Here is a 10,892-nt window from a genome sequence, read left to right on the forward strand (position 1 = left end):
CATAACATCTGCTTTTATGTGGCAGATCCAGATCTCAAATACAGGCATTCCTACCCTGCTTATTTAACATATATGCAGAGTACATCATGAGAAATGCTGGGCTGGAAGAAGCACAAGCTGGAATCAAGATTGCCAGGAGAAATATCAATAACCTCAGCTATGCAGATGACACCACGCTTATGGCAGAAAGCCAAGAGGAACTAAAAAGTCTCTTGATGAAAGTGAAAGAGGAGAGTGAAAAAGTTGGCTTAAAGCTCAACATTCAGAAAACGAAGATCATGGCATCTGGTCCCATCACTTCATGGGAAATAGATGGGGAAACAGTGGAAACAGTGTCAGACTTTATTTTTGGGGGCTCCAAAATCACTGCAGATGGTGATTGCAGCCATGAAATTAAAAGACGCTTACTCCTTGGAAGGAAAGTTATGACCAACCTAGATAGCATATTCAAAAGCAGAGACATTACTTTGCCAACAAAGGTCCATCTAGTCAAGGTTATGGTTTTTCCAGTGGTCATGTATGGATGTGAGAGTTGGACTGTGAAGAAAGCTGAGGGCCGAAGAATTGATGCTTTTGAACTGTGGTGTTGGTGAAGACTCATGAGAGTCCCTTGGACTGCAAGGAGATCCAACCAGTCCATTCTAAAGGAGATCAACCCTGGGATTTCTTTGGAAGGAATGATGCTGAAGCTGAAAGTCCAGTACTTTGGCCACCTCATGTGAAGAGTTGACTCATTGGAAAAGACTCTGATGCTGGGAGGGATTGGGGGCAGGAGGAGAAGGGGACGACAGAGGATGAGATGGCTGGATGGCATCACCGACTCGATGGACGTGAGTTTGAGTGAACTCCGGGAGTTGGTGATGGACAGGGAGGCCTAGTGTGCTGCAATTCATGGGGTCGAAAGAGTCGGACACGACTGAGCGACTGAACTGAACCTTTAGAACATGATTCTTCTACCTCTTCATGCTATACATTCAGCTATTTAGATTTACATTAAAAATTTTTTTTTATTGGGGCATAGCTGATATGCAATGTTTTGTTAGTTTCAGGTGTCCAGCAAAATGAATCTGTTATACAAATACATATATCAACTCTTTTGCAGATTCTTTTCTCATATAGGCCATTACAGAGTACTGAGTAGATTTCCTTATTACAGCATGTCCTTATTAGTTATCTATTATTTATATTTAAATGTGATTTTAATTATGTTGAAATTTCTGAATCACAACCTTTATTCTGGAAATGTATTTCACCAGACATGTGTGTAGAAAATTAGTACAGATTATGTGGTTACCAATTAGGACAAAACATTTCATCATTTAGAATCCAGACTTTAGCAACTACTAATGCAGATGGTGCTTCCTCAAACATAGGAGCTGGAAAAATTCTATAGATCTAAATAATTGCATTTAAGCCAAAGAGAGCTCTCTAATGAGCTTCAGTTTGAAGACTCCTTTAGAGTGAGAACCAATTGTCTAGGTCAATGAATTAACACCAATGCTCAAAAATATTAGAGAGTTAGGGATCTATTATAGTATTAAATGAAAAAACAGTGATTTGACTTTTCATTCAAGTGAAGTTTTGTGGAGTCAGATTTATATCTGTGAAACAACATGGGGCAGCTACAATTTCTTGAAACTGAATAGAAATTATTGGGGACTTTTTTAAGGACATAATTGACTTAAAACATTATATGTTTCAGGTGTACAATGTAGTGATTATATATAACATATATATATATATATATATATACACACACACACATATATATATTGCTAGATGGTCACCATGATAAATCTAGTTGGCATCCATCACCACACATAGTTACAAATTTTTCTTTTTCTTGTGATGAGAACTTATAAGATCTCCTCCTTTAGCTATTTGTAAATATACCATAGAGTATTATTGATCATAGTCACTGTGCTATACATTCGGAGAAAGCAATGGCACCCCACTCCAATATGCTTGCCTGGAAAATCCCATGGACAGAGGAGTCTGGTAGGCTGCAGTCCATGGGGTCGCACAGAGTCAGACACGACTGAGCGACTTCACTTTCACTTTTCACTTTCATTCATTGGAGAAGGAAATGGCAACCCACTCCAGTGTTCTTGCCTGGAGAATCCCAGGGATGGGGGAGCCTGGTGGGCTGCTGTTCATGGGGTCGCACAGAGTCGGACACGACTGAAGTGACTTAGCAGCAGCAGCAGTGCTATACATTACAAACTCAGGACTATTTATTTTATAATTAGAAGTTGGTACATTTTGACCACCTTCACCCATTTCACCTCACCCTTACTCCTCACCTCTGGAAACCACCAACGTGTGTTCAGTGTCTATGAGTTTGGGAGTTTTTTTTTTTTTTTTTTAGATTCCCCATATAGGTGAGATCATATGATATTTGTCTTTTTCTAACTCATTTTGCTTAACATAATGTTGTCCTAAATGGCTGGATTTTCTTTTTATAGCTAATAGTATTTCATTTTATGTATATATATACGTGTGTGTGCATGTGCTTGCTCAGTCGTTTCCAACTCTTTGCAACCCCATGGACTGTAGCCCACCAAGTTCTTCTGTCCATGGAATTTTCCAGGCAAGAATATTGGAGTGGGTTGTCACTTCCTTCTCCAGGGAATCTTCCCAACCCAGGGATCATAACTGTGTCTCTTGCATCTTTTGTATTGGCAGGCAAATTCTTTGCTAACTGCACAACTTGAGAAACAGTTTTATAGATAGATAATGTGGTTACCAAGTACAACAAAGCATCTCATTATTTAGAAGTCAGGCTTTAGCAACTACTAATGGCAGAGGAGCCAGAGATCAAATTGCCAACATCCACTGGGTCATGGAAAAAGCAAGAGAGTTCCAGAAAAACATCTACTTCTGCTTTATTGACTATGCCAAAGCCTGATCACAATAAACTGTGGACAATTCTGAAAGAGATGGGAATACCAGACCACCTGATCTGCCTCTTGAGAAATTTGTATGCAGGTCAGGAAGCAACAGTTAGAACTGGACATGGGACAACAGACTGGTTCCAAATAGGAAAAGGAGTACCTCAAGGTTGTATATAAGTATTTAACTTATATGCAGAGTACATCATGAGAAATGCTGGGCTGCAAGAAGCACAAGCTGGAATCAAGATTTCCAGGAGAAATATCAATAACCTCAGATATGCAGATGACACCACCCTTATGGCAGAAAGTGAAGAGGAACTAAAAAGCCTCTTGATGAAAGTGAAAGAGGAGAGTGAAAAAGTTGGCTTAAAGCTCAACATTCAGAAAAACGAAGATCATGGCATCTGGTCCCATCACTTCATGGGAAATAGATGGGGAAACAGTGTCAGACTTTATTTTTTTGGGCTCTAAAGTCACTGCAGATGGTGATTGCAGCCATGAAATTAAAGGACGCTTACTCCTTGGAAGGAAAGTTATAACCAACCTAGATAGCATATTCAAAAGCAGAGATATTACTTTGCCAACAAATGTCCGTCTAGTCAAGGCTATGGTTTTTCCAGTAGTCATGTGTGGATATGAGAGTTGGACTGTGAAGAAAGCTGAAGGCTGAAGAATTGATGCTTTTGAACTGTGGTGTTGGAGAAGACTCTTGAGAGTCCCTTGGACTGCAAGGAGATCCAACCAGTCCATCATAAAGGAGATCAGTCCTAGGTGTACTTTGGAAGGACTGATGCTTAAGCTGAAACTCCAATACTTTGGCCACCTCATGCGAAAAGTTGACTCATTGGAAAAACCCTGATGCTGGGAGGGATTGAGGGCAGGAGGAGAAGGGGACGACAGAGGATGAGATGGCTGGATGGCATCACTGACTCGATGGACGTGAGTTTGAGTGAACTCCAGGAGTTGGTGACGGACAGGGAGGCCTGGTGTGCTGTGATTCATGGGGTCGCAGGGAGTTGGACTCGACTGAGTGACTGAACTGAACTGAACTGAATGCAGATGGTGCTTCTTGAAGCATAGGAGCTGGAGAAATATGTGTAGTCTCACATGTTTCTTAACCATTCATCCACTGATGGACACTTATATTATTTCCACGTCCTGACTACTATAAATAATATGGCAGTGAACATGGTACACGTATCTTTTTGAGTCTGTGTTTTCATTTCCTTCAAACAAATGCCCAGAGTTGGAATTGCTAGATCAATTGATAGTTCTATTTTTAATTTTTTGGGGAACTTCCATACTGTTTTCCACAGTGACTGCACCAGTTTACATTCCCATCAGTAAAACATAAGGGTTCCTTTTTCTACACATTCTCACCAACACCTGTCATTTCTTGCCTTTGATAGTAGCCATTCTAACAAGTATGAGAGTAGTTTTGATTTGAATTTCCCTGATGATTAGTGATGCTGAGCACCTTCTCATATACCTGTTGGTCAATCTATATGTCTCCTTTGGGACAATGTCTGTTATGATCCCATCCCATTTTTTAATTGGGGGTTGTTTGTTTTTCTATTGAGTTGTAGGAGTTCTGGAAATGTTTTAGACATTAATCTCTTAAGAGATAGAGTTTTCTGATAGAAGGATTCAATGGAAATGACAAGCTAAAAAAATGAAGTAAATATGAAAGACCTTATAATGTATTACCTTCAATAGTCTTCAGAAGTTTTGTATATGTCTAAGTCGTATAAGACTAAATCTTAAAAATGTCATAAGTCTCATGCCCTTGGTTGTTTGGCATATTGAAGGACAAACTGGGAATCAGCTGATCAAAAACATGTTTTTTTAAAACTCTTTTCTTTCCCATACTTTTCACATAAAACCAAATTCCAACAAACAAAAAATTTCTTTCCACAAATGAATTTTTAAGGCATTTATTTACATCCTGGTGTTTGTGAATTGGATGTTTGTCATTCAAGGAGTACAACAATGTCAAAATCAGGTAATAAAGTTCAGTAAGGTCACTTAAGATGTGGACCAAAATCTTTAACAGCTCTTGTTTCTATTATATTTGTATTCCTGTGATTATACACTTGCAGACTAAGATGTGACATAAAGCAAAGAAAGCATTAGAACAGAAATATGTTGGCATCAACTTAATCTATCATATAATTGAGACTAGAGCCTGCTCGCTAATAGTAAAAAATGCAATAGGCCCGTCATTCACGTACTCTTAGGATTTAGTTCCGGGTTTTGTTCTGGCTGTCAGAAAGTCTTTTGATCGAAAACATCTTATTAGCAGTTTATATTGGGCATTTAGAATGATTTACCCAGAAAAAAAGACTAAGTTGTTAATCTTGTGTGTCATGTCTCATGCATTGTTTTGCTTTTCTGCTCTCGGTAGTAATTTCTGGAAGTCATAAAGGAATTTTAAACAACTAGGCATGGTGTATTTTGTACACTTTGTTTTTTTTTTTTTTTTTGTCTTCACCAGGTCTTAGTTGCAGCATGAGGGATCTCTAGTTGAGGCATTGAGTTCTCTGACCATGGATCGAACCGAGGACCCCTGTGTTGAGAGTCTTAACCACTGGACCACCAGGGAAGTCCCTATTTATCTTAAAATGTTGTCCTTTTTTTTTTTTTTTTTCAAATTTTGTTTTGTTTTCTTGCTGCATTAATGTTTCCTGTAAGTTTCTTTCCTTGCTGTAATATCCTAACCTGGGTACAGACCCAGGTCCTGAGGTGACTGCTTAACCAGCCAACCACGTAATTTTGGAAGAGTCTTTTCACGTGACCTTGATGTCTTCTCAGGGTCTTCCTTCTTAAATATTCATCGAACTGAAGCAGGTGTTGAAAAAAATTAATTGAAGGAATAAATATTAGCCTGTTTTTCACATACATGTTTGGCCAGTATTATGACAGTCTCTCAGATCTGAATGAGAGTACAAGCTGGGAAAGGAGATGTGTTAAAGGCCTCCTTTCTGGAAATATCCAACATGTGGTCTCATGAAATTAAAGTCTGGCAATCATCAATGGGATGAGCTAAAGCCCTGTGAAGACTGAAGCCCAGATTTTCATATGTGATTGTTTTGAAGTTTTTAACTCTTATTTTGATGGACATCAACAGGACTGGGAGGGGTTGGAGAAACATCCTCTCTTGCAATCTGCTACTTATACACTGGGCTTCCCTGGTGGCTCAGACGGAAAAGAATTTGCTGGCAATGTGGGAAATGTGGGTTCAATCTGGCTTGGGAAGATCCTCCGGAGAAGGGAATGGCAACCCACTCCAGTATTCTTGCCTGGAGAATCCCCACGGACAGAGGAACCTGGCAGGCTACAGTCTCTGGGGTCTCAAAGAGTTGAACATGACTGAGTGACTAACACACACACACTTATACCCTAGCACGTAAAAGATGTTGAACGCACCACTGATCAGCTGGGAGAGGCACATAGTTTTGGCGATCTTTAGGTAACTTAAGATTTTCCTTGTGCCTTCTCTGACGGCTCAGTGGTAGAGTTCGCCTGCCAATGCAGGAGACACATGTTGGATCCCTGATCCAGGAAGATCCCAAATGCTGCGAAGCAACTAAGCCCATGCACCACAACTACTGAGCCTGTGTTCTAAAGCCTGGGAGTCCCAACTACTGAGCCCACATGTCACAACTACTGAGGCCCACTCACCCCAGAGGCCACACTCTGTGACATGAGAAAACACTGGAATAAGCCCCGGCTGTCCCCAACTAGTGCAAAGCCTGAGCAGCAACAAAGACCCAGCACGTGCGTTCATGCTTAGCCTCTTAGGTCGTGTCTGACTCTCTGCGACCCTATGGACCATGGCCTGCTAGGCTCCTCTGTCCATGGGATTCTCCAGGCAAGAATATTGGAATGGGTTGCCATTTCCTTCTCCAAGACCCAGCACAGCCATAAATAAATAAGTCAATAAAATTATTAAAAAATAAATATTAAAAAGAATATTTTGGAAAAAATTCTCTTTGGCACTTGCCAATTATGGAAGAGGTTTAACTGTCAAATTTCCTAGTACTTTGAAAATTTATACTTTCTTGGATCATCTACTATAATCTAGTGCATAGAAAAAAATGTCCAGATGAATAAACTTGTTAATAGTAGCTATTCTTAGGGAGAGGTATTACTGCAGGGACACTTCCAGTTTTACTTTACATGCTTTCAAATTAGTATATTACTTTTGTTATAAAAAATAAAGAACTGTAATGTACTCTATTAATAACCCCAAACTGAAAAAGGACTTGTCATCCAGACACTTATGATTCTCAGAGTGAAAAAAAAATTTCTACTTTCTAAAGTAGGTTTCACCAAGATGGCTTGTATTTATGGGTACTTAGAAAAAAATTATTTTTATCACTTTTCTCCCTTCACAAATATTTCATTATTTGACTGTACTCAGAGATTTTTGTGTGCCTAAATTTTTCAAGGAATAGCATTTATTTTTGGTACATAATAGGTGCTCAATAAATGTTTGTTGAGTTAAAATGGATCTGAATTACTGAGATTTCTTTGCTACATTTTATTTAATTTCACATTTTAAAATTGAGTTGGAATGGTGCGTAATAAAAAAAATTGGTATTGATAGATACACTCTGAAAAAAGAAAGAGAAAATTAAGGTTTTGGCAGTAGTAGCTTAGATTTTACTAAATCTATTTTCCTTTCTTTTTTTTCCCTTATTACATTTCTACTGAGTCTTTTCCTGTAGTTTTTTGGAATTAAGCTAGTTGCTATAGAGGGAAACTTGTTTGTATGCACAAATGAGTTTTTTCCCTCACTTCCTTTGATGTTCATATGAATTTTATTAAATTTCTTTGGCTTTGGAGATTTACCTCTCTTGATCTTTTTTGTGCTGAACAGCATTTTCCCTTCCAACTATTGTTCATGTGAATTAAGCTTTCACAGTTGCATTTACAAACTGTTGTGGAAATTAAAAGTTTTTCTCTGTGGCTTGCAACTCTTAGAACACAATCCACTCCTGGTAGGAGCCAACTATGCCAAGTATCTATCCCAGTCTAAGTACCAGCACAGGTTGGCTGGCACCATTGTTGAATTATAGCTTTTGACCAACAGACACAAATCCTTGTCATTTCATAATTCTATTTGAAAATACAAATGTTCTTTAAATGATTTTTTTCTATTCCAAATTCTTTTTCTTAGCTTTATCTGCCTCTGAAATATTTGCCAGTGTTATGTCTCAGAATAATCACTGATAAATGTACACTACTATTGTGGTGGCTTTAATTCCTTACTAAAGTTTAAATATATTTGAGATATTGTAAACAGTCATTTACAATGTTCTTTTGATTCTTTATACGGAATGAATCCTGCTGGATAACATTATACAAAACAGCAATTTGATTTGTTGAAAGTAAACTTTAGTATTGAAAATCCCTACCCTTTGGGCTTATGCATATTTTAAATGTCAAAATCTGCCAAGAAAGATCAACTATATTCCTCTCCCAGGTAATTATTTACAATCAGAAATGAAGAAAAAATTGAAATACTGTTATTTAAATATTGTCACAGATTTATCTTGAGTTTCTAATATAGAATGTCTAATAGAAATCCCTCTGTACCAAGATGCAGCTCACTTGTAGAGTTTTGTTTGGGAAAAGATGCATTTAGAAATAATCGCTTTTTAGTACTGTTGCATTTGGAGAAGGCAATGGCAACCCACTGCAGTACTCTTTCGTGGAAAATCCCATGGACGGAGGAGCCTGGTAGGCTGCAGTCCATGGGGTCGCGAAGAGTCGGACACGACTGAGCAACTTCACTTTCACTTTTCACTTTCATGCATTGGAGAAGGAAATGGCAACCCACTCCAGTGTTCTTGCCTGGAGAATCCCAGGGACGGGGGAACCTGGTGGGTTGCCATCTATGGGGTCGCACAGAGTTGGACACGACTGAAGCGACTTCAGCTTTAGCATCATTCCTTCCAAAGAAATCCCAGGGCTGAACTCCTTCAGAATGGACTGGTTGGATCTCCTTGCAGTCCAAGGGACTCTCAAGAGTCTTCTCCAACACCACAGTTCAAAAGCATCAATTCTTCGGCCCTCAGCTTTCTTCACAGTCCAACTCTCACATCCATACATGACCACTGGAAAAACCATAGCCTTGACTAGACGGACCTTTGTTGGCCAAGTAACGTCTCTGCTTTTCAATATGCTATCTAAGTTGGTCATAACTTTCCTTCCAAGGAGTAAGCGTCTTTTAATTTCATGGCTGCAGTCACCATCTGCAGTGATTTTGGAGCCCCCCAAAATAAAGTCTGACACTGTTTCCACTGTTTCCCCATCTATAGGAGATCCAACCAGTCCATTCTGAAGGAGATCAGCACTGGGTTTTCTTTGGAAGGAATGATGCTAAAGCTGAAACTCCGGTAATTTGGCCACCTGATGCGAAGAGTTGACTCATTGGAAAAGACTATGATGCTGGGAGGGATTGGGGGCAGGAGGAGAAGGGGACGACAGAGGATGAGATGGCTGGATGGCATCACTGACTCCATGGACGTGAGTCTGGGTGAACTCCGGGAGTTGGTGATGGGCAGGGAGGCCTGGTGTGCTGCAATTCATGGGGTCGCAAAGAGTTGGACACGACTGAGCGACTGAACTGAACTGAAGTGACTTAGCAGCAGCAGTAGCAGTACTGTTGCATTATTAAGTTCTATTCTCATTTTTAATAGAATGTGGCAGATATCACTAACTTTCATAGGCGTCAAAGGAGTTTTGTGATGAAATTATTACAGTTTCTCCCCGCCTTTATTAAAATCCTCCATCCCCAAGGATTATAGTGATATACCAACTCCTTAGCCTAGCAGGTCAGAGCTGCTCTTCCTGGTGCATCTCCTAAAGTCTTCCCTGGTTTCTAAGCTTCCTGTCACTTGCTCTCTCAGAATTCTCTCTGACAGTCTCTGCTTTTGGAAATGCGAAACCCCTCCCAGAATCCCCTTCCTGTCACCCTCCCATTTCAAACTCAGTTGTGAAACCCTCCCAAATGCCAGTCTTCCCTCCGGTTAGTTTGAGATTGCTCTTGGGCAGTGGTTTTCTAGTGCAGTCCCCTACTGGCACCTCATCGAGAACCTGCGAGCAGTGCAAATTCACTGGTCACATGCTGTGGTGGTGGTTTAGTCACGAAGTCATGTCTGAATCTTGTGACCCCATTGACGGTAGCCTGGGGCCTCCTCTGTCCATGGGGATTCTCTAGGCAAGAATACTGGAGTGGGTTGCCATTTCCTTCTCCAGGGGCTCTTCCCGACCCAGGAATCAAACCTGGGTCTCCTGCATTGCAGGCAGATTCTTTACCGACTGAGCTATGAGGGTAGCCCCAGACACATGTTGGAGCTTCGGAATTAGAGAGGGGTTAGGGTTTTGTGTTTGAACAAGCACTTCTGGAGATTCTGACCCACAGCCCTAGGGCAGAGATCCACTAATATCCATCTACCTTTTTTCACAGTGGGTGCTCAACAACATTTTCATATGAAGTCAATCCTTCTAAGGAAACAAAAACAAAAACAGTTCCCTAAAATTGGTTAATGGAGATATTTTAATCTGCAGCTAATTTTCCCAAAACTTGTTTACTTACTGATCACAGATGTTGATGACCAATTTACCTAAAATTCAGCTTCCTTTGAGTATTTTTTACCACCTTATCAGTGTCCACGCCTACACATTCTTCAAGCCACTAATGAAAGTTCTACTTTCATTCCAAACCTGAGATTCTCCCCACTGGGCCTTAGTCTTTTTCTCTTATTTGTTCCCATGGTGAGTTAGCAACAGGTTTCTCTTTTGTATAGCACAACTACACTCATTTCACATGCTAAGAAAGTAATGCTCAAAATTCTCCAAGCTAGGCTTCAACAGTATGTGAACCAAGAACATCCAGATGTTCAAGCTAGATTTAGAAAAGGCAGAGGAGCCAGAAATCAAATTGCTAGTATCTGTTGGATCAAAGAAAAGGCAAGAAATTCCAAAAAA

Source organism: Bos indicus, chromosome 6 (assembly GCF_029378745.1).
Source record: "Bos indicus isolate NIAB-ARS_2022 breed Sahiwal x Tharparkar chromosome 6, NIAB-ARS_B.indTharparkar_mat_pri_1.0, whole genome shotgun sequence".
Classification (NCBI taxonomy): domain Eukaryota; kingdom Metazoa; phylum Chordata; class Mammalia; order Artiodactyla; family Bovidae; genus Bos; species Bos indicus.